Consider the following 24,652-nt stretch of genomic DNA (forward strand, 5'->3'; position numbering starts at 1 on the left):
GCACTTAGGCTTACACATGAATTCCTTTGATCTGAATAAATCAACCTAAACTGCCACAGAACACAATGCCCTGTTCTCAACTGAAGTCCAACAGCTTATTTCTAACAGTTCATCTTCTTGCTTTTTGGTTGTATTAGGGTACAACAGATCCAATCAACAGATCTGCAGTTACCATGATTCTTCTTATTTTAATCCTGCATTTAAACTGTTAAATAATTTTCAATTTTTAAATAGAATTCGTATCTATTTAATCCTGAGTGAAACAATTTCTTCCTGACGGAAAACTATCGCATATAAAACACGTGCTGAGAAACACTTTCCCCATGCGTAGTTAGGAAGCAAGGTTCATAAGTAGTCAGTCATTGATAACTTTGCCTCTTTTAATAAGCCACACTCTGAGATGCAGAGAAGTATTTCAAATATGATTTCAAATCAGGGAAGAAGAGAGTTTTCAAATTCTATCATAAAAAAAATTGGGGGTGGGTGCTGGGGACTGAACCCCTGAACTACATGCCTAGCCCTTTTTATTTTATTTTCAGACAGGGTCTTACTGGGTGGCTTAGGCTGCCCTTGAACTTACCACCCTCCTGCCTCAGCCTCCCGAGTTGTTGGGATTACGGGCCTGCACTACCATGTTCAGCCCGAATCCTACCATTTTAAAAAATGGACTTGTGACTCAGTCCTCTTTTAAAGTAAAAATTAGTGTGAAGAAACCACATCTTGATTGAGCTGCTTAAAAGGGCTGCTGAAATACCACTAAGGTGAGTAAGTTGAAACCAATCAGATTCTCCCACTCTTGGCCTAACTGACATTTGATGATTAGCTGTGGCAGGGATCAGTCCTCGGTGCCAGCAGCACCCACCCTCCAAGTTGTGACTGCCAAAACCAGCTCTAAACATGGCCAAGTCCCCCTGGAAGCAGAATCACCTCTGCTGAGAAGCTCTGGTTCAAACACACATACTCCTATGTTTAAAAATTAGTTTGGCTTCTTCTCTGGGAAAGCCAAATGGTAGATGACGCCGGTGCAGCGGGAGGGGCCCAGGGCCCCAGAATGGGTGGCTGCGAGGGCTTCCTTGGAGGTTTCGGTAGCAGTCTCCGAGGCCCTAGCGCTCGCAGAGGCAAGGCTGAAGACAAGGAGTGGATCCCAGTCACCAAGCTGGGCTGCTGGTCAAGGACATGAAGACCGAGTCCCTGGAGGAGATCTACCTCTTCTCTTTGCCTGTCAAGGAGTCTGAGATCATGGACTTTTCCTGGGGGCGTCACTCAAGGATGAGGTTTTGAAGATCCTGCCTGTACAGAAGCAGACTCGTGCTGGCCAGCGGACGAGGTTCAAGGCATTTGTAGCCATCGGGGACTACAATGGTCATGCTGGACTGGGAGTTAAGTGCTCCAAGGAGGTAGCCACTGCTATCCGAGGGGCCATCACCCTGTCCAAGCTCTCCATTGTTCCTGTGCGGAGAGGCTACTGGGGAACAAGATTGGCAAGCCCCACACTGTCCCTTGCAAGGTGACTGGACGTTGTGGTTCTATGCTGGTGCGGATCGTCCCTGCCCCCAGAGGTACTGGCATTGTCTCAGCCCCTGTGCCCAAGAAGCTGCTGCTGAGGGCTGGTACTGATGACCACTACACTTCTGCCAGGGGCTGCACTGCCCCCTGGGGAAACTTCACTAAGGCCACCTTTGACGCCATCTCTAAGACATACAGCTATTTGACTCCCCATCTCTGGAAAGAAACTGTGTTCACCAAGACTCCCTATCAGGAATTCACTGACCATCTTATGAAAACCCACATCAGAGTCTCTGTACAGAGGACCTAGGCTCCAGCTGTGGCTACAACATAGGGTTTTTATACAAAAAAATAATAATAATAAAGTGAATGAAACCTGTTAAAAAAATAAAAATAAAAATAAAAATTAGTTTGGATTATAGTTTTTGAATTTTTGGCCTCTGGCATAAAGATGAATATTAGCAATATAAAGATTTGTGCAACTGATATAGAAATAACTACAGGACGGCTAAGGGTTAGCTCAGGGGTAGAGCACAGCCTAGCAGGTCTGAGGCCCTGGGTCGCAGCCTTATTATTGTGCGGTGCGGGGCAGGGAAATAGCTAGAGGAGTTACTATTAAATTAAGAAAGTGACAGGTGCGTGCATCCAGCATAATTCCATTTGTGTGAAAACAGAAGACAGAATATATTCCCACATATAAAGGCAAAACAATGAGGAAGACCTACAGTCCACTCAAAACAGAGTTCTCTTCTGGGGAGGCCTCTGAGGTGTCAAGTGGCTGATGTGTCTGGACCCCTTGATTTTTTTAATGAGACTATATTAACCTATTATTTGTGTAACTGAAAAATAAAGGTAAAAAAAGGCAGAAAGGTCATGGAGCTTTATACAGACTTTGAGTCCTAGTTAATGACCTTGGGATAATTTTTACAAGAGTCAGGTATCACCAGTCTCCAGGTCTGTGTAATGTAGATGACAAAAGTGACATCAGAGGATTGTTACAAAATTAGGCAAGTTGCATGTATAGAAAGTAGCCTGCAGGATTTGGGGTCCCCAGCACACCTGTCATCAGAAGCTGCTATAACTCGGTCTCAGTCTGGGTAAGCATGGGATACAGGGGACAGCAGGGGGCCTGGTCCTCCAGGCTGTGTCTGCCTCCTCTTCACAGAAAAGGTCAAAGTTCACTCCTACCTCTGCGTCATCACGAACACCTGCCCCTGCGCCCACTTCCCTCACAGAGAAGGCTACATCCCTCAGTGTGCCCCACAAAAAGGAACGTATGAGGGCCCAGGAAGAGCCCAGTGAGGAAGCCGGCGGAGGAAGTTGGGGTTTCTCCCCTGACCTGTGAGGAAACACTCACACCCAAATCACCAGCTACGGAGCTGGCGCCCAGCACTGGCTTCTCCAGCACCTTCCCCTGCCACTGTCAAGTCTGGCCACAGCCCAAGTGCCATGTAGCTAAAGGTCACCTGGGAGGGAACCTATGGAAGACAGCAGAGAGGAGGCCAGGACCAGCCTCCAGCCCGCCTGGCTGGAACCACTGCTTCCTCTGGTCCAAGAACCACACCCGGGGTGCAGATGAGCATGGACGCGTGTGGGCCCAGGGTGGGCTTCCTCCAGGCGGAGCTGCGTGCTCTCCGAGGGCGACGCCAGGACGTGCGGCCACACTCGGGCCCCCAGCAGCTCTGCCTCGAGGTGGAAGGCACTCCCGCCTGCCGCTCCTTTCCTTTCAAACAGAGAAAGCTATCTCTCGAGGTGAGGCGTCCGAAGAAGCCACGCACGTGGGTCAGCAGGCCAGAGACCTGGCTCGCGGTAAGTGCTACGTGGACGCTGGCTGCTCAGAGCCAGGGCTGCCTCGGTTTCTCTGAGACAGGCCCTCAGCAGGACAGGACAGACAGAAGTCTTCCATGCACCCTGCTGCTTGTCTACAAGTCAGCCATGAACCGTCGCCTATGCGGAGCTGAAGCAGTTCCCACTTTGCCAAATTAAACCTATGATCTCCACCTTCTCTCCCCAGGGTCCTCCTCCTGTGGTCCCAGAAAGGCAGGGTCCTGGCTTCAGGATCCATGCGAGCAGGAGGCTTTGACGCGGTCTTCCCTGAGGAAACACCCTTGCCTGCCACGGCCCCATCAGGGCTTCCCACTGGAACTCCACGGCTCCATCACTGCCTCTGGGGAAAAAGACAAAACTCAGGAGGGTCCACAGGCCCACACACTGTCTGCTTGGTCCCATGACGTGGTGGGGGTCCCTAGAAGAAAGACACTCCCACCAATGAAAGTCAAAACACTGCTTTTCCTTTACACTTACCGTGCCTGTCCAAACTTCCAAATCTTCGGATCGGTAAGTCAAACTACGCCTGACATGGCTCCTGCGTGGCAGGGTGTCTGCCCTCTCTGCAGGCTACCTCTGGCTCCCCACTAACCCTTACTTCCTGCAGTCTCCTGCTCTCTCCTACCTGTGGGTCCACTCCCCACCTCCCAGCCAACAATCCTCCGGAGTGACTCCTGGGCCCTGGTCTCTAGTCCTGAAGCCTAATCCACCCTCCTGCTTCTCTCCTCTCACTCTGGGTACTCAAAATTATAGTATGACATGTCCTGCAACTTTCTGAAAACATTACAAACAAAAATTATGAATTATACTTAAAGTCAGACTCAAAATTTTTTTAAAAAGTTTAAAACTTGATAGACATAATTTTCACAGGCTAGCACACTAGCATGCTATTCAAATCCTCTGCATATCAGTTCAAAGTACAAATTGCTCCAAGTTAAAAGACAGAACCAATCTATTCCCATCTCTTTTTGCAGTTTTATATTCACAGCCAAAACAAATTATTGCAGACATATTCCTGTAGCTTTTCCTAAAAAATCCTGCCTTTCAATGTCTTTTTTTTCTTTTTAAAATTTATAAGTCCCATTGCAGTTTAAATGAAATGATCTACAATAAATTTCTAACTGGCCTGGTATTTTTAGAGCCTTCTTTACTGTGAAATAAACACTCAGCAATCTGGAGAAGTGCAGTGGCGAGGGCCTGGCGGGGAGGAGGCTGCTCATTCACAGAACCCCAGCGCCCTGTTTACACAGCCCAGGCCGCGAGCAGGATGCTGACATAACACAATTCACAGAATTTCCAAACACAGGTCCAATCATAATAAAGTCTGCAGTTCTTACTTTTGCTTACAGAACCTCTTGCTTGCTCACTCATTAGTTCCAGGGGGAAAATAGAGTTGGTTTTCCAAAAACCAAAATCAAAAGGTTTTAGAAAATAAGCCTGAACGAAACAGCAGTGTGCATGGTTCCAACCACGGTGTTAAAACACATTTGTAAGAAAGTAGATAGAAAGACAGACTGTTAAACAGTACTGAGGACACTGGGCTCCGGGCAGCAGGCCTGCGCCTGATGAGCACCCAGCAGCTAGCCGCTCCTATCTCTCAAACACCTCAACGGCCTCTCGCCCCTTTTCCAAGGCCCTGCGGCATTGCCTGGTAACCCCAACCTGTGGGTCTACTCTGCAGGGCTAAGCGCTGCTGGAGGCTGTCACACGGCCCAGGCACAGTGTGGGCCTTGACCCAGACCACGACGTTGCCGTGGGCTCAGCACCACCGGGCAGCATGCCGCGCTCCCTCGGTCACTCTCTGAGCAGCAGCGTCCTGTCGTCCTCGCTCATCGCACCTCCACCCTGCCTGAAACACCAGGTGGAGGATTTGACCTTACGCAAGGTTGAGGAAAACCCTCACCTCACCACCAACCTTCCACCAGCCCCCTACACACACCCATGTTCTGTCTCCACCTCTGTCTCTGTAAAGTGTAGCTGTCACCCTGGTGTCTCAGCCTGGTGGCAGGGACCCTGCTTTCCTCTGCACCTCCACTCGACTACCTGTCATCTTACAGACATGCTGGGGAGCTCCCTGGCTTTGAAGGAGCTCCCCTTGATCCACAGGTCCCTCCTGACGGCTGCCGCTTCTTTGCTCTCCTCTTAGCACAGTTTTCTCAGAAACCTGTCTAAACAAGCTGTTCAGGTTTGAATATGAAATGTCCCCCAATAAATTCATCTGACAGACATGTAGCAAAGTTCAGAGGTGAGATGATTAGATCATGGGAGCTGCAGCCTCATCGGTGGATCGATCCACTTGAGGGATTAGTAATGTGTATTGGGTGGTGACTGTCGCAGGCAGGGCACAGCTGCAGGACGTGAGTCACTGGTGGCATGCCCCTGGGGCTGCATCCCGTCTCCCTGGCTCCTCCCTCTTTCTCTGCTTGCTAGGCAAGCGCTCTACCACTGAGCCACAACCCCAGCCCCAGACTTCCATTTTTGAATAAAAAATTGGTCTTATCAAAAACATTATCATGCTCAGAACTCACATTCTGAGCTGGGGGTGCAGCTCAGTGGCAGAACGCTAGCCTGTCATGTGTGAGGCACTGGGTTCCATCCCCAGCACTGCAGAAACCAAAGCAAACCAAAGCTCACGCTCCTCCTGCATACAGTCTTCCCCTGAGAGAGGCACACCTCAGCACTCCTTCCTCCTGCCTTCTCTGGGTCTTTGACAGCAAATACTTTAAATGTACGCACCAAGGAGAACTGGCATCATTACAGTGTTGGGTCTTTCAAGGCACAAACATTCTCAGTAGGTCTTCTTTTACACATTTCATTAGCATTTATGATTTGCAGTACTCAGATCCTGTTTTGTGAGGTGTGTACCTAAGTGTTCATTTGATTTAGAGCTACTCTAAATGTCTCAAGGCTTCCAATCTCAGCTTCCAGGTGTTCCTTTTAGTGTGTGGAAATGGAGTTGATTTTGTGTTTCGCTCATCTCCTGCAGCTCTGCCTACTCAGTTATCAGTTCCAAGAGTTGGGTTCTTGATTTGTTTGTTCATTCTGTTTTGATTTTTGGTAGATTCCTTGGCATCATCTATGAAAACAATTATATTTGTAAAGAGGGATAGTTTTAATACTTCCTTTCCAGCATGGAGGCCTTTCCCTTCTTTTTCTTGCCTTATAATTGTCAGAACATCCACTGTTCTATGAACATGCTTACCTTGTTCCAGATCAATCGTTCATCACTAAGTGTAGTGGTAACGACAGGTGTTTGGTAAAAGCCTTTTATCAAGTTGAGGAATTTCCATGCTATTCTTAATTTGCTGGGAAATTGTTATCATGAATGGGCATGGGATTTTATGAAATGCTTTCTTCTGCATCAAATGACACAATTGTGATTTTTCTTTCATATGGTGGATCACACAGACTGATGCAGCAGAGCTAAAGTTTGAGTTCTATAATGTGACTAGCTTCTCCATTTTATTGACTTGATTCTGTTGTCCTGGCTTTTTGTGTGCCTTGTTATTTTATTTGTGCCAGATACTACATGTGCAAAACTGTTGGCAGAAATAATCTGAGGCATCAAGATGATGTCACAGTTACCCCATTATAAACAAGGGATACATGACAGTGATATGGACCCTGAATGGACTCATGAAATTGTGGACAATACTGGATCCCATATACTAGCACCACAAAACCAGGACAGTAGATCTGATAACAGAAATGGCTACTAAGTAACTAAGGGATGAGTGAGTAGCACACATGAAGTAGATATGCTGCTAAAACAGGATGATCACATCTCAGGTAGGATGGTGAGAGTTCTCATCGCACTTCTCAGAATGGTGTGCAGTTTAAAACTTACAATGTGTTTATTTCTGGAATTCCCATTTAAAATTTCTGGACTGTGGTTGGCAAAGGTAGCTGAGACCAGGTGGCAACTGCCTGCACCCAGTTCCAGTCACTGAGATGGCTGAAGCCTGGTTGGAGGCCCTGTGAGGGCCTGTCCACTTGAGTTCACACTCTGGCTGCACTCCTTCACGGCCCCACCTGGAGCCACACGTCCCCAGGACACTCTTGCTCGCCAGCCTGTGGACTCTGACTCCTGTGCTCCTGACCTCAGCAGTTCTGTCAACCGTGCTCTGCTTACCCCTCTCCTTTGGAAATGATAGGCACCCCATCCCAAACCAGTCTCACCTTCCTTACTCCTGTCCATTACTGGATCCCACCAGGAGTTACCACACCACAAACTTTTTCGTATATTCGAGCATGCTTTTCACGTTTTGTCTGGATTCTCTCACCCTCTGGAGGAGGGTTCATCTGACTTTTGAATTTGCAGTTGCTAGAAACAGAAATCCCTGTGATCTAATCTGAGTATCTGATGAAAGTTGTGGAGCGCTCGTCCTGGAAAACTACATACACCTACCACATTTTCACGCAATTTCACGGAGTTGCTGGCCCACTGAGACCTCTCCACCGATACCAGGATGCAAGGGCCTCCAGTTACAAAGTTCCAGTCCAGTAAACAGAAAACGGACTGCATGGCAAGCACAGTACTACGGTCAAACTGATTCTGCACACAGTCCTCGTGGTCTCTTCAGGAACTGCGGCCTACTGGTAGTCAAGGTTCTGGGCTGCTGCTGTTGCTGAGGGTTCACCTAAAGAAGTTACTAGGCAGGAGGCCAAGGAGCAAAGTCTCAGACCTGGGCAGTTCTGAACTGATAAGGCCAGCAAAAGAGCCCTTCTCGGTGGGTAGAACAACCCAGCAGAGGCTGTGGGAACAGGCATCAAGTGAGCAATGGTGGCTGATTTCCAGGACTCCCCAGAAAAGGGACCAACCTCAGCAGGAGAGATGGCCTACAATCAAGAACATAATCAGAGGCCTGAGACAGCCTCCCAGAATGGACATAGGCCCCCTGCCAAAGGCCATGGCTGTGGCTAAGTTGGCCCAGAGGGGTAGTAAAGGCACCAGAGCCAGCACTCAGGAGGAGAACATACCCCAGGACCCAGCAGCAGAGATGGCATTTCCAAAATGCTTCCATGCTTGAAGGGTATCAGTTTAGGACTCAGGCAGAAAAGGCTGTGGAGCAGAACAGTAGTCCCTACAGGGCCAATTCCAAACCCGCCTTTTTTTTTTTTTTTTTTTTTTTTTTTAAAGTTTGTGGCTGTACTGGCATTTAGTAAGAAAATCTAGAAATAAACCTCACAATGACAAACTCACACACAATTTTCAGATATCCCATTATACCTTCATGCACGTGTAACCTATGCTTACGAGCCTAAATCTATTTCTATACAGGAATACAAAGCATGTTTTGCATGTTCTGACATCCTCTGAGTTCTCAAAAAATGCACCTATTGGGGGAGATTTTACCACATTTCAGTCAGTTTTACCTGGAGTTGTCCATTTCTTGGAAGATCACCCCTGGAAGGCAAGCCCACTCAGGACACCTCATAGCCACACCCTCCTCTGTTGCTCTGAAGCTGTGGTCTCACTCACAGAGGGCCTGGGGATGCGCGTGCATGCACACACACACACACACACACCTGGTTTACTATGTTTCCTAGAGTCAAAAGGCTCTACATTTGAGATGCACGTCATTTTATTAAAATTATTTTCATTTTATTTTCTCTTTACATTGTAGTAAAGGCTATATGCTGGTGTTTTTCTTGGAAGAGCACCAGTTGAGCATCACTAATCTGAAAATCTGAAATCTGAAAAGCTTGATCTGAAACCTTTCAAGCACTGACACGACACCTCAACTGGAAAATTCCATACCTTGGAACTCTGTTCCATGCACAAAATTATTTAAAAACATCGTAAAATTACCTTATATATATATATAAAGTATATATATTAAGCCGATAAATTTTGTGTTTTGACCCAGGTCCTAGCTCCAAGAACTTATTATGGATGTGTAAAGATTTTGAAATCTGAATAAAATCTCAAACACTCTTGGTTCTAAGCATTTCATATAAGGGACACTCAACCTGTATCTTTGAACTTCACTGCAGGTAGCCAAGGGGTGTTATAAAACATCTGTTCTGAAAAACTTGCTCTGCCAAGTGTCCTGACCTTCAAACAACCTGCCGCCACACTGCAGGCCACTCGGGCCACATCCAGAACCCCCCAGGCCCTCAGCATGGCAGCCCTCTGCACCCTCCTGCTGCTGCTGGGGTAGGACAAGCCTCCCCTCTGGTGTCTCTGCAGCCCCCACCGGCAGCCCTCCCTGCCTCCTCCAGCCTCTCTCTCTTGCCATGCCCACTTCCTGTATCCCCTTCCCTTTTTCTCATTAACTCAACTTCTAGCTCCTTTCAGGCCAGCAGAGACCATGTCCATCTGCTGTGGCCCTCCCGGTCCCCCTTCACCCAAAGCAAGGTCACCTTGTTCTAAGTGCTGACCGATGGCCGTGTGCTGCTGGGCCATGGAGCACACTGTAGGTCAGCACAGGCAGGCGGTTCCCGGCACACACAGACATGGCACTCACTGCAGGAAGGAGCAGAAGATCAGAGGGGAAACCCCCTCAGAGCTCCTGCATTCCATCCCGAGGACGAGTGTGATGGCCATGACTTCCCTGCGGAGTTTCGAAAGGTGCCCTTCACCTTGGTCCAATGGCTAGGTGGAGATGAAACTTCCATACTTCCTTCTCCCTGCAGGCTCTCCAATTTAAAAACCCTCTATACATGAGAAAGGACGTTTATTAGGAAAAACTTGGTACACCCTAATGAAACCTTTCTTTCTTAATAAACACTTACTTTTAGGATGATTTATACTAGTTAGCATCTACCCACTGCCTGTAGCCCAGCTACTGATGATAATATGCATTTAATACGTCAAAGTCTTTTTCTTCCTCTCTTTCAGTGTGGATTTAAAAGAATAAACTTCATTTTTAAGTTTTCTAGGTCAAACTGCTAAGATTACAGACCAATGCAAGGGGTGCTGTCTAAGTACCGGTGAACGTACGTCTGGTGTTTGGGGTGGAGCACGTGAGCTGCCACCAGGAGTCGAGGGCATGGAGCTCAGAGATCCTGACCTCAGGGTGCGGCAGCGGGGGTGTCTGCTGGTGCCCACCCTGACTGGCTTCTCAGTTCAGCACCTCAGTTTCCCATCTACAGGACAAGGGTGTGCTAGTAGCTCCCCGCTTGGAGCTGCTGAGGGGCTGGGGTCAGACACGTCTCCAGTGCGTGACGCTCTGGTCACTCGGCACATCGACGCTCGCGGGCTGCTGTCTGTCCACACGTCACCTGTAAATACCAAGAGGCTTAACAGAGCCAGGGGGCTTCTCACTGTGCCTGGAGAGCAGCGAGACCTGCAGTGCAGTCAGGGATTCGGACCCCTGACCTGCCACCAGGGGAGGGCAGGCAAAGTCCCTTCATTCACGCCCCATCTATCACACGAAGGGGTCGCCAGGATTAAATGAACCAATGCGTGGCTTTGCTTTGAAAGCCACAAAAACAGCATCAGAACCTAAAGCCTAATTATTTGCATTAGATATTCATTTTTCTTTGAGTAACTCACACATACAATGGCAGGTGACATAAAAATAACACATCTTTTTTACTTAAAAACTAAAACCACCTAAAAAAGACGTCCATCAATTTTAACTTCAAGATACTTATTTGAGCCAGGAGTACACCCGTCTCGTCATGCACACAGCCAAGTTTTCTTTTTTAGGGTCCACTGATATGTGCCCCCAAAACAAGTCACCTAAGATCATGCTGCACTGTCCACTGCAGGCCATCTCCCAGGAAGACAGTCAATCTACACAGGAATTGCCTTCTGCAAAGGAGGTCTGCACCATGAATACAAAAATACAAGTAACAAGAAAGAACTTTTTAAAAGTTGAAACAGTGCAGTATAAGGTATTTTACAATAATGTCACTTGCTTCCTTTTGAGCAACACTTTAAAAGTTCGTTCAGAGAAACCATTTTTTAAAAATGCACAAATCCAGAGGGAAAGCCCACTCGTAGCACACAATGCTCTGGGGCAGGTCCCTCGTCACTCCCAGCTCAGCTAACCTCTGTGCAACCAGTGCAGGAAAAATAAACCAGGCTGCTACTGTGGCTAGGACCACACAACTTTTTAATGGAACTGTTCCAAGGCTTGAAGTTCCACTTGAAAGTCACTAACAAAACCTTTAGAAATGTGAGGGGAAAAACTGGCCAAAAAACTGCCGGCCTGGCAGGTCCTGAGGCCCGTACTTATCCACCTCACAAAAAGCAACCTCGAGTCCAGTCCGGTTCACTCTTTCCCTCTTCATCTTCTTCAAAGCAATTCACTGACAAAATTGCTATTTCTTTTTTCAGCAAAAAAGAGAAGGATAAAGAAAAGGAGACACATTCTGCATAAACTGGGAAAGGAAAAAAATTTTCTGCCACCACATAAGACCTACAATAGTCCTTGACTAATCCACACTGAAGTCTGTTGGTTTAGCACCTAGTGATTTAAATTTGTTCCTTTATACGTAAGAAACAAACACCACACTCTAATACTAGCCAAGACACGGCAGGCCACCTACTTAGATAGCAGGAGATTCATTTTTAAGTTATAGGTAATAACAGGTTTAAAAGTTGCCAACTTTAAAAAGATTTCCAGAAACCAAGTTCCTTAAAATGCTCCAAACCTCAGATTACTGATGTTGCATTACTTTCTATAATAAGATACACACCTATATTTTGCTTACTTAAATAAGCATCTGCAGCTATACTCATAATACAGAAGACAGATGGTTCTTGACTACTATAATCTTGGAAGAAAACTGAAAAAATCAATGAGGCATTTGGCAGAACTTAACAAACAGGATCATAAGTTCATTATCATGCAAATAACCTACAATATCAAATATAAGATTGCTGTATTAATCTCAGGGAAGGAGGAAAACTTCCTCCCCCATGTGCTGGATATTGAATGGAAGGTCTCAGTAGGTGCTGCTGGCTATGCTGAAAGCTGCCCCAGCACAAGTGGAGATGATCCTGCAGTGAACTGGGCATAACAGGCATGAGGCCCATCTCCAGGAGGAGCAGGTCTCCAGTCGGGGCCAAAAGTGAGACAGCTTCCTCAACAGATCAGTGTATCACCGGCCATAAGTTGTCAATGAATACTCCCCGATTTTAGATAGTAGACTTAGAAAATAAGCAATTACTTGTTCTGAAGTTTTGAGATAAAATTTCAAATAAAGGGGGGGGGGAGTAAAAATACAGATCAAATCTTATATGATTCCTTTTCCAATTATAGAAACTTCTTTCATGGGAAAGTGAGACTCTTCCAAGTCAGAATTAATTATATTATGAAGGATCAGTTGTAAAGCAAGGTGAGATAAATTTAAGATAGAAGGTTTAAAGTAAGTACAAAGGCAAAAGAAATGGTTGTTTTGCCAGTTACATTCTTTTTCTTTACCCGAAACCTACAGATCAATTGAAAAATTAAAAAAAATATTACTTAACTAAGGTGAATGTGGCTAGAAACATCCCAAATACACATGAAAATGATGTGTTCTATTCTTACTAAAACTGCCATGGATTCCATGATTGGCCTGGATTCCAAGACTCGCATGTGTATTCGTTTGGTTTCTATTGCTATAAGGAAATACATGAGGCTGGGTAACTTAAAAAGAAAAGAGTTTTATTTAGTTCACAGTTTGGGAGGCTTAAAGTCCAAAGAGCATGGCACAGGGCTCTGGTGAGGGTTCCCTTAGTTACATCATCTCATGGTAGATGGCATCATGTCAGGAATATGTGCAAGAGAGAGAGAGAACAGGGCAAGACAGGAAGCCAGAGTGGTAGGATGGGTACTAATTGGGGTCCCATAAGAACCACAAAGAAATATCAGTAAAATCTGTAAAGGGATCATAACTATGAAACCAATGACTCCTCTTAAATTTACAAGAGGACACTGGCAGCTTTGTTTGATAAATATTTCATTTATAAAATACATGTCACAAAAAAATGTTCTGAAAATGTGAAAGAGACAAACATAAAACCCCATGACTTCCAGGTTAATTACACTCTGTGTTTTATAGGCTCACTTACATAAAACCCTCAGAGAAGACAACAGAAGTCTGATTTGAGAACTACAACAGGCCTAATATACATAACAGCACTTCTTATTTTCTGATCTGTGGACCCCAAGGTGCCTTTTCTTTACATTGCTTTATCTCTGGCTATTTACTCTAACACACTTTGGGAGCTGCTGAGGAAATTGAACTTATCCCCAGATGCACAGAAGCACCATGTGTGATTAGAAAATATGGTTAGTATATGCTAACTTGTTCTGCATAGACCTCAAGGCCAGGAAAAGTGAATGTCAAGAACAGTAGTCTATATTCAAGCAAAGTACCCATGCTTTAACTTTATGCAGTTAAACACAAAAAAAAAAAGAAAAAAAAAAAGAATAGCACAACATTCTTGCAGGCTGCTGCCAGTCATTTCTCTCTTATGGCCAGCTCTCTTCCTAATGAAAGAAGTTCAAGGAGCCACATCTACATGGGTCTGAGGGGATGTAATCAGCTTAATAGATACTGGCAGCTGGGAAGTGCTGTAAGACCCTGTCTGTGAACAGCAATCTGCTGAACTTCCACTGGGTTCCCAGCAGCTCACTCAGGGGATCACAACATGAGACTGAAACGAGGCTCTATGGACTTCCAGACACATGTTATGTGAAAGAGGGCTGATCTGGTGTCTTAAGGCAAATCTGAGACCCATCAGGAAGCTTAGGAAAAGGGAGAACTAAACACTCAGTTGTAAGTGTATGTTAACCAGTAATATGAAAATTAAAAATGTCAACATCCTTGCTTTTGATATGGTTACCAAACTCCAAATGGTGACTTCTAAAACCAAAACCAACCTGCCTCACCCGTACTCCATTTAAAATTAAATGTAATCCTTCAATTTATAGATGAAAGGCAAATCCAAAAGAAAGCTAAATTCAGCGTCCTTAACTTGTCCCAGTTGCACCCAGGCGCTAGAGTTCCAATCCCCTCTGCCAGAGGGTCCCACATCAAACACCTCATGTCTCCCCATAAACAGACTGCAACCCACCATAGAACAAAGGGTGCCCAAAATAGTTTCTGAATACCAAAGGGGATTAGCCAACAACTTTTCTCTTAAATTAAACTGCTGTGATCTAAAGCTTGGCAAGGAGCATCAGAATGGAGAATCAGATTAGCTTTATCATAAACAAAAATGACTAAAGCATCTTTTAAATGCTTTCACGAACAACAACAAAAGTCTTCAAAAATCTATGTATAGCACTGATTTTATATAGGTATGCCTTCTAAAACATGTACTCATGCTCTTCAAGCTGGGTTGGACAATGTAATTAAAAATTATAATTGCATGCAATTCATTTTTATCAGATTATGTATAAAAGAAGTGTGGTACACTATGACTATGTTAAGGACCATATCTTAGGATAGAAAAGTCTGCAAACTCTTTTATCTTTTTGCATTGTTCCTTTATTTTACTGGATTATGTGTGATAATAACTGTGTCATGTTTCATTTTTCAAAAAAAAAAGACAACCTAAACAGTCTATCTTTAATTTTATATGTGTGATAGGAACAGTCTAGCTATAAGTAAACAATAATACAGTACCACTCTGAGAAAATCCACCGAGATGGGGAGGAAGGAATGGTACAACAGCAGTAATATTAACTGTTCTTTATTAACAAATCTATATTTTCCCAAGCCTTTCTTTTAAAAGTCATTCTTTCAGGAAGAAAATAATAAAGATTCAAATAGCTACATTTCCATTTGTGTATATTACTTAAAGTAATTCCTCCCTATAGAAATTGAGCAGGCAGTTTTAAAAACTCTGTGAGTATCATGAAGAACACAAACTAAAAATTTCCATCACTTACTTCTTTTACTAATATTCATCAACATCAGAACTAGGATAATAAAAACTTTTAAAAAAATAAAAGGTTACTGAGGAACAAAATAGGCTAGCAAGGAGATTTTCCAATGAAAAAGAAACAACATTGCAAATGACTCAAGTTTTCATTCAATCAAATAAATATCAAAGGACATAAGGGGCAAAAGTTAAGTTTTGAAAAGGGAAGTCAGTGAATGCCATGATTAAATTTAATTTGCCAGAACTTAACTGTGAGAAGTCACTAACTTCTAAGGACCACCTTATCCTACTGATCATAAGCAGCGTTTGTGCTGAAATGGACTTTAGAAGTGTTAAATATGTTTTATTTCATTGTTAAAAAAATTTTTAAGGCTGAACAATGAAAGCAAAAGCATATACCATGAAGTTTTGTCTGATAAAAGCGAAGAATCTAAATAACCAAAACTTAAAAGGAGGAGGAAAAAAGGGGAGGAGAGAGGAGAAGCCTGCCTAAAAGAAATGCTATACTTTCTCATAATAAAAACCCTGAAAAGCCCGAGGAATGCTGTCCTTGTGTTCTGCTTTACAATCCTTCCTGCATGGGGACCCGGCGGCCTGCGCCGTCTGCGGACTGTGACCACCCACACTATGGGAAGCTTGATGATTAAAGGGTGTGCTGTATTCCAGGATCTGCCAGCGCGGTCCGTGCCATGTTGTAATTATTAAATTTGCAGTCTCTTTATAATCTGTTGCATGTGTTGTGGCAAGTCCCCTACAGTGTCTAACAAGAACACCACTGAACATGAATAGCAAGCTATTTTTAACATGCACCAATGGCTAGAAAACTGGATACTTTTAATATTACATTTGCAACTTTCACAGAAATGGTTTAACTTCCCATACATCTAAAGCTGCGGTGCAAACAGATATGCCACTCCGAACTTCCCTTCGACTCTCTTCAAGACAACTCCGGTCCAAATTAAACCCCTTAATAAACAGCTAAGATGCAGGTTCAAAGATGAATGAAGGCAATAAAATCTACCCTGACATCTGTCCAGGGGTCACACACAGGATGCAAAGAGTGTGGCAGTACAGAATCCTGCAGGTCCACCTGCCTCCGAACCTCATTTTCCGTTAAAATCCTGCTTTCCCTTCCATCTGGCTTTGCTCACAGCAAGAGTAATGTGGCTTTGAAGGCCTGCCTTTCAAGCAGCATCAACCCAGGTGGTATCTGAACGTCAGGGAGGACCTCCGAAATGGGCACTGGAAAAGGACATTCACTCAATGAACAGGAGGACACCAATCTTCCCGGAAGGAGCCAGGACAACATCAAGTTGTTTTTGTTTTCTGTGTTTTCAAAGGACAAGTCGATGGGACCAGAAATGCATAAGGCTTGGCCCAAAGGCAGGTAAGGAAGACCCCCACGCCTCCTGAGTCTACTCTGCCTTAGAAGGCATGTGCATGAGTGAGCCCAGGGGAACAGCTGGCCACAGCTTCAATCACCAAAAAGGAAGGAAAACAAAAAGAAGGATACAAAAGAGCCATACGAATTCTTTAGAAGATCCTTTGAGAAGCATAAAATCAAAACAACCAAAAAATTGTGACCCTAACTCTGCGACACTCCTGCTAATGAGAGCCTTTCATCTGACAGATGACAGCCTCCTAGTCCTCTTCCCCCATCAAAGTCCTTGAAGATCATTTGCATAGGTTAAGGAAGAAATGAGAACCTTCCTTCCCAAACACACCCCACAAAGGCCTGAAGCCACAGGCCCCACTCAGGAAACCAACTCTGAACAGTGCTGCTCAGGAGGAGGCACCCATCTGACACACCCATCTGCCAGGCAGCGGGACCTGGCAGGGCAGGCAGGGCAGCCCAGCTTCACAGCCTGCACCCACCCACCCTGCCTCCCTCAGCACCCACTTCAAGTGGCAAAACTCCATGGAGCTGAGCGAGGACACAGGCTGGGGGCCCTGACCTGGCCTCACCACCACAAAGCAGCTTAGAGACTTAATTTAACAAATGTTGCTTTGTAAACAAAGGGGAAAACTCCAAGCATTTTTAAAAGGTCATAAAATGAGCATTTGAGTCAGAGCCTCTGGCTGCTTGAGAGTTCTCTTTCTCTCTTTTTATGGCATCACTGATAGGAGAGACCCGTTTATGAGAGTGCCCAGATGGCTCTGCTGCAGCACTGCAGTCTGGTGACCTTCCTCTCTGCAGGGCTGGGGAGGACCCAGGGCCTCAGCTGCTAGCGATGACTCCACCACTCGGCTGCAACCCCACCTCAGTCCCGCTCCTAATCTCTGCCTTCCACAAGGAGGGTTAAGGGACAAGAAGCATTAAACTCTTAAATGACTTCTGCAATCCATAAGCTTTGAAAAGAAGAGACACCCATATATCGCTTACTGTCACTTCATATGAAGGTCAACTGCTCTCCTTTTTATAAACCCGGCATAATTTCAAGTTCAAAGAGTTTCCATTAGAGTCATAGGCCTTGGGGCCCATTAAATTATTGTCCCCAGCCTCATAAGCTGAACAAATAAATAAGGATTAGGGTCTATGTAATCCATTCTCTAAATATCTCACTCACATCCATTATATAGAATGTACTACCATGCATACAAGCCTCCTGAATTTTAAAGTGCCTGATTTATGGACACATGGATAAAGGATTGAGGTTACTTACAAGTCTTTCAATACCTTCCTGTTTCATTTAGCAGATTTGGCATGAATTCCAACACAAATAGCACCTGAAACATTTGTAAAGTGTTTACATTTTTCAAAGTCTCCCCAGCTGGGCATGGTGGCAGGCACCTGAGGTCCCAGGTACCCTGGAGAGTAAGGTGGAGGACTGATTGAACCCGGGAGTTTGAGGCCAGCTTGGGTAAACACAGTGAGACCTCATTTCAGAAAAAGAAAATATCTCCCCCAAACAATGTCCATCTAAATCTGGAAGTGGACAGTGGTGCTATTGACACTATTGTTTCACAAGTAAGAAAGCTACTCAAGTTGCCCGTGTGACTAGCTGTGAGGACAAAGTCATACCCCTGAAGATGTCTGCGTCCTAACCCTGAACTGTGAACAGATGGCTTTACGTAGGAAAGGAGAATTGAGGCTGCAGATAGAACTGATCTTTGTTATTCTTTAAAAAGGGATATGATGCTGAGGTATCCACGTGGGCTCCACGTACACACAGAGGCCCTTAAAAGTGGTAGGAGGTGGCGGAGAAAACCAGAGCAGGGGCAGCCCAAGGACTTCCTGATGGACAGAGGCAGGAATGTGGGCGGTCTGCAAAAGTAGGGAAGCACAAGAAGCTGGAGCCTTCAAAAGGAAAGCAGCTCTGCCCACAGCTGGCATTAGCCCCATGAGGTCCGTTCTGGACTTCGGACTCCCAGACAGCAGCATACAAATGTTTTACCATTTATGCCACTAAATTTGTGCTGATTTCCTACAAAAGCAATAGGAAACAAGATGCTCATCAGTGGCAGAGCTAAGATTCAAATCCGGACCTTCAGATTCTTTATCATTTGCCACTTCCCTTGTTTTCTATTATCTGTGGCATATTAATTGTGACCTTTTACCTCTCAATGTCACTGCATTTAAATTACTTAAATAAGGACAAAAGACTTCAATGAGGTCAAACCCTACCTAACTGAACCTTGGCCAACCAGCAACCTCTAACAACTCAGCTCAGAACTGAACATATCAGAAGATAAAAAGTCCAAACTCAGGACATTCAAAGGGTGCTCTTGGTCCTTGTTTGGTTCTGTTACACAAGCCTGAAAAATATTTAGTTCTGCTGTAAGAACAGATCTAAGGCAGTGTAATGGAAAAGGAACAGAACCTTCTACAGGCAAGCACACTGACACAAGAACAGTAGCTAGTAAGATGGTAAAACTTAAAAAGCCATGTGTTCACATGCAAAAAATGAATCTAGACACAGGCCTGACATCCTTCACAAAAATTAACTCAAAATGAGTAACAGACCCAATTGTAAAACATAAAACTAAACTCCTGGAAGATAATGCAGGAGAAAAATATGGAGGACTATGGGTTTGGTGACGTAACACCAAAGGCATAAAGCATGACAGAAAGAACTGATAAGCTGGACTTTATAAAATGAGAAACTTCTGCTCTGTGAAGTACTCTCCGGAGAATGAGAAGAACAGCCACACAGGAGAAAATATTTGCAAAAGACAACAGATAAAGGACTGTTATCCAAACATACAAAGGTATAAAAGACTCTTAAAACTCAGCCAGAAGAAAACAAACAACCCAACTGAGAAGTAGACTAGAGACCACACCAGATTCTTCACCAGGGGAGGTATACAGATGTGAAAAGAGGGCTGGGAGGCAGCTCAGCAGCAGAGTACCTGCCAGGCATGCATGAGGCCCTGGGTTCCATCCCTAGCACTGAAGAGAGAGAGAGAGAGAGAGAGAGAGAGAACACCAATGAATATTTGGGAAGGAAGCAAGATGGGGAAACCAGCTGTGACTACAAGAGAAGAGCCAGGGAGGGCAGCAAAGGAGAAGCTGTACTCCTAGGAGAGAAACAGCCCTGACAACCACTGTGGTCTGGCAGTCCCAGCAGGAGAAACCCACAGTTCTGAAGATGGAAATGCAGCTCAGAGTGCCACTCCCAGATCCCGTCCCGAGAAGGCTCTCTTGTTAGGGACTAAAAGTCTCTGGGGATCCAAATAACCCACCACGATCACAACCCAGGGTCCCTGTGGACAGCCCACTGCATACTGGGAGAGGCTGTGAGAGACAGTCAGAGCCTGGGGGAACTTCAGGGCCCTGCAGCGGGGAGTCGGGCTCTGACATGAGGGAGTGAGGGACACGGCCGTCAGTGGTTCCCCACTGTGATAAGCAATGACACCAGTGTGGGTGGTTTTGTTTGGGGACCAGGTCTGAGGGTATGGGAATCCAAGTTAGCAAATCGCTGGCTTCCCATGGCACCCTGAACCCCAGCAGAGAACTCAGCGGCATGACTGCTCCCTACCCTCAGGGTCACTGAGGGTGACATTTGCCACATCCCGGGCACACAGACTAGAAACCTCGGGGCTGAATGCATGCACACACTGCCACACACCCACAAAATGCCGCTGCAGCCTGGACAGTGGCCGCGCCACTGAGAACCTCCGCAGTGAGAGCACACCAGCCCCGGCGCGGTCCCCAACCCGCCAGAACTCAGTCGGAAGGAGGGCGCTGTCTGGCTCCTACATGGAAAAAAAAAAAGAAAAAACCCAAGATATGGCAAATAAATAACCTAAGGATGCATCTCCAGGTCTCAAAAAAAAAAAAAAAAAAAAACAGGAACAAACCAAAGCCAAAATCAGAAGGAGAGACAGACTGAAGAAGTAAACAGACTAGAAAAACTAAGGATCGATTAATAAATTCTTAGCTAAAGTAAACAAATGTAAGAGCGAGAAGACCCCAATAACTAAACCAGAGTTGAAAGAGGGACCATTGTGGCAGCACTGAAATCAAAGGATCCGTGGGGAATGGTCTGCAAAACCACAGGCCAACAAACGGGAAAGTCTGGATGGAACAGACGGATTCTGGACACACGTGACCCACCCAAATGGAACAGAGGACAAAAAGACTGAAACAGATCAATAACAAGCAGTGAAACTGAAGCAGGAATGAAAATCTCCCACAAAGAAAACCCAGAACCAGACGGATTCACTGCTGGATCTTAAAAGATTTTAAAAGAAGAACCAAGGCCAATGCTCCTCGGACTATTCTATCGAATAGAAACTCATTGTAAGAAGCCAGTATCACCCTGCCACCCGGACCTGATAAGGACACAAGAACAACAGAAAACCACTATACTTGACTGACATGCACGCAAAAAAACTCAATAAAATACAAATGAAATTCAACAGAGCCTTAAAGATATCGATCACCACGATCTAGCTGGTTTCACTGCAGTGATGCAAGGACAGTTCACACGTACACGACTCAATAAACATGCCACAGCACTAAGGACAAAGATCACATGATCACCTCAGCAGACGCCGAGAAAGCCTTTGATAAAGTCCATATCCCTTCAAGATAAAAGTACTGGATAAACTGGGTATATAAGGGTCTGGTTTAGTCAGCTTTGTCCACTGCTGTGACTAAAAGACCTGACAAGAATAATTTTAGAGGAGGAAAAGCTGATTTGGGGGTTCATAGTTTCAGAGGTCTCAGTCTGTAGACAGGCTCCTCCATTCCTTAGGGCTTGATGTGAGGCAGAATATCCTGGTAGGAGAGTGTGGTAGAGGGAAGCAGCTCAAGATATCACACCAGGAAGGGGGGGGGGGGAGAGAGAAAGAGAGAGAGAGAGAGAGAACTTGAGAACACCATGTTCAACCAAGATAAGATACGTACCCCAGAGGTATGCTCCCAGGAACCCAGCTCTTCTAGCCACACTCTTGCAGCCCAGTTACCACTCAGTTAATCCCTACCAGGGGACTAATGCACTGATTAGGTTAAGACTCTCACAACCCAATCATTTTACCTCTAAACCCTGTATTGTTTCACACATGAGCTTTTGGGTGACACCTCACCTCTAACCACAACAGGATCATACTTCTCATAACAAAACAAAACAAAATCACAGCCAAGAAAATATCAACTGGGGAAATGCTCTAAAATCAGAAACAAGACGAAGTTGTCCAGGCAGCACAAGACAAACCCACGCTGCATGACACAGAGTGTGCCTAAGTGACCAGGAGAAATTCAAACGTGGAGAAAGGTTTACACAGGGGACAACTGGTCGTCAAGACCCCACCTGGCTCCCCCTTCCCCCCCGCCTTGCTTGCAGGACTGGCTGGGACAGATGCTCCAGGTCAGGGTTTCAAAAGAACGGGGGGTGGGAGAGATAAAGTTTGAAGACAGAACCAAGACCAGGAAACACGGGATCTGCAGGTGATGGAGTGACTAAGAACTGGCTCCTCAACCACACCAGTGGAACCCAGGGGCAATTCCTGGGGTGCAGTATTCCAGTGTGGACCAGCAATTACTGGGCCCTGGAGATGTGCCGATTTAAAGTCTCCAGACCAACTGGCATTCAGAGAAGAACCCGGAGCCCACCTAAGCCTGAGCTCCACCTCCAGGAGTTCCGCCTGTGGGATCACCCTCTCCTGCCAGCAATCCCACCAACACTGCTGAGAAGGGAAGCTGAGAATTTTTGAACTCCACAGGACAATACAATTCTTTAACTTTTCATTGAGATCTTTTTCTGTTGTTTTTGTTCTCTTTTCACTGTTTAATTGTGACCTTAATGGTTCATGGACATTCATACCTACCCATATTTCTTTTTTTCTCATTTCTAGCATTTTTGAAGTCAGTTATTCTTCATGGATCAGTATTTTGAGGACAAGGATATTCAATTAGTATATTTGTTTTATATTCTTTTATTTTTATTTTTAAATTTTTACTTTATATATATTTTTTCTCTCACTTATCTGTTTCCCTCGGTTCTCTTTCTCTCTTTTCTTCTGCTAACGGCCGATCTCTATCAATTTCTCTTTCACTTTTCTATTAATTAGTTACTTCTATCTTCTCGTCCCTTGTAATCATCACATCCTACATCACTTCTGTTCTCTCTTTGCTCACCATTTGAAACTGTAAACCCTTCTACAAACTAACTATTTTTACAGTGGGCAATAACTGATCATATCATTTCTGTTTATTGTGATCATTAGCATTGTAGATGTCACAGCAGGAACTACTTGGTTTAATGATGTTTACTGTTTACACTGGTTGTTGTTATTATTTGTCTCCCCCTAAATGGTGAGGTACAAGAGACCTTCAGGAACACTCTGAGTCCACAGTGTGGAAACACTACTGCCTCAGATCTACACTGCTAGATGAATAGACACACAAATAATGTGAAAAAGCAAGGGAACGAAGTGCCCCAAACAAACCAAGATACTTCAATATTAGAATCCACTGACACCACAGTGGATGAAATGTCAGAGAAGGAATTTAGAATGTACATAGTCAAACTGATCTACAAGATAAAGGATGAGGTAAGGTGTGAAATAAGAAAGAAAATACAGGAAGTGAAAGATCACTTCAATAAAGAGATTCTGGAAAAAAAAATCAAGTAGAAATCCTCATAATGAAGGAATCAATAAGCCAAATTAAATATTGAATTGAAAGCATCACCAACAGACAAGACCACTTGGAAGGAAGAGTTTCAAGCAATGAAGACAAAATATATCATCTTGAAAATAAAGTTGACAATGGAGGAAAAGATGTTAACAGACCACAAACAGAACTTCCAGGAAACATCAGATAACCTTAAAAAAAAAAAAAAAAAAAAAAAAAAAGAATTTAAGATTTATTGGGATAAATGAGGGCTCAGAGATACAAACCATAGCAATGCACAATCTTTTCAATGAAATAATTTCAGAAAATTTCCCAAACCTAAAGAAAGAAATGAAAATCAAATACAGGAGGCTTACAAAATTACAACAGACCCACACCAAGGCAAATAAAAATTCATCATCAGTAAAAAAATAAAAAAAAACATCAAAAAAAATAAAAAGAACAAATAAAAATTATGTAAGTTTCAGCTTTATATTATAAAAAGTGCCCTGGGGACCGAAGGTGGCATGGCGACACAATGGCACCAGTGCACTGCTGAGCTGATCGAGCTGAGCATTTAAAAAGGGTTGAGATACTAAATCTGCCATGTGCATTTTACTCCAATAAAAATGCATAATAAATTTAGAGTTTACAACATTAAAATAGGTAAAACTTCAAAATAAATTTAATCTTAGAAAATAATTCCAAACTAACAATTGTGAAAAATCAGAAGGTCAGAACTGTTCAGAGATGCAGACCCTCCTACTGGGGCCTGCAGACACCACCCCTGCAATCAGCAGACAAGGGGTGGCCACTCCGCATCACAGGAAGCAACTCCCGTGGGACAGGTAAACCCCCTGGAGACACAGCCTCCTGAGGGAGCACAGTCCAGCGCACACGGTTTCTGATGGGGTCAGGAAAACGGGGGAGGGGGTGAGGCAGGAATGTGGGGTGGGGGCACAGATGGGAGAACAGCGGCCAGTGCCGGTGTGGCAGCCTCGCCACGTGGTGCGTCCTGGTACTCCCACCTTGGGCTTTCTCCTTCCTCCTCTTGAACTCTGGTGGGACTCTCGACTGGTCACAGAGGCCCCGGCACTCTGTGGCCTCTGAGGTAGCTGCGGCCTGGCTCTTGAGGAAATCTCTTGAAATCAGCCACCGCTTGATGAGGAAGCCAACAAGCCCCAGGTGCGGGCCGCGGGTTCCAGCTGACAGTCTCCCCTGAAGCGCTGCCGACGCCAGGGCCAGCCGCCACTGAGGTGGGAGTGAATCTTGAGGTCACTCAGCCCGGGCGGAGGATCACTGCGAGCACGCCAGTCTGCCACGCTGAGGCCCGCGACCCCACAACAGAGCTCCCGACACACGGGATCCACAGGCGCTGAACGACTGTCTCTGCTTCAGTCACTACGTTTTATGCCACTAATTGTGGG

General features: G+C 45.0%; 1 protein-coding gene and 1 pseudogene across 4 annotated transcripts in view; one reads left to right on the forward strand and one right to left on the reverse strand.

Annotated features, from left to right (window-relative positions):
* Fancc (FA complementation group C) overlaps positions 1-24,652 on the reverse strand; it is a 188,019-nt gene that overhangs the window by 63,791 nt on the left and 99,576 nt on the right. The gene's annotated exons all lie outside the window — the stretch shown is intronic.
* LOC124965467 (40S ribosomal protein S2-like) lies at positions 1,007-1,840 on the forward strand (annotated as a pseudogene).

This window comes from Sciurus carolinensis, chromosome 15 (genome assembly GCF_902686445.1).
Source record: "Sciurus carolinensis chromosome 15, mSciCar1.2, whole genome shotgun sequence".
NCBI lineage: Eukaryota > Metazoa > Chordata > Mammalia > Rodentia > Sciuridae > Sciurus > Sciurus carolinensis.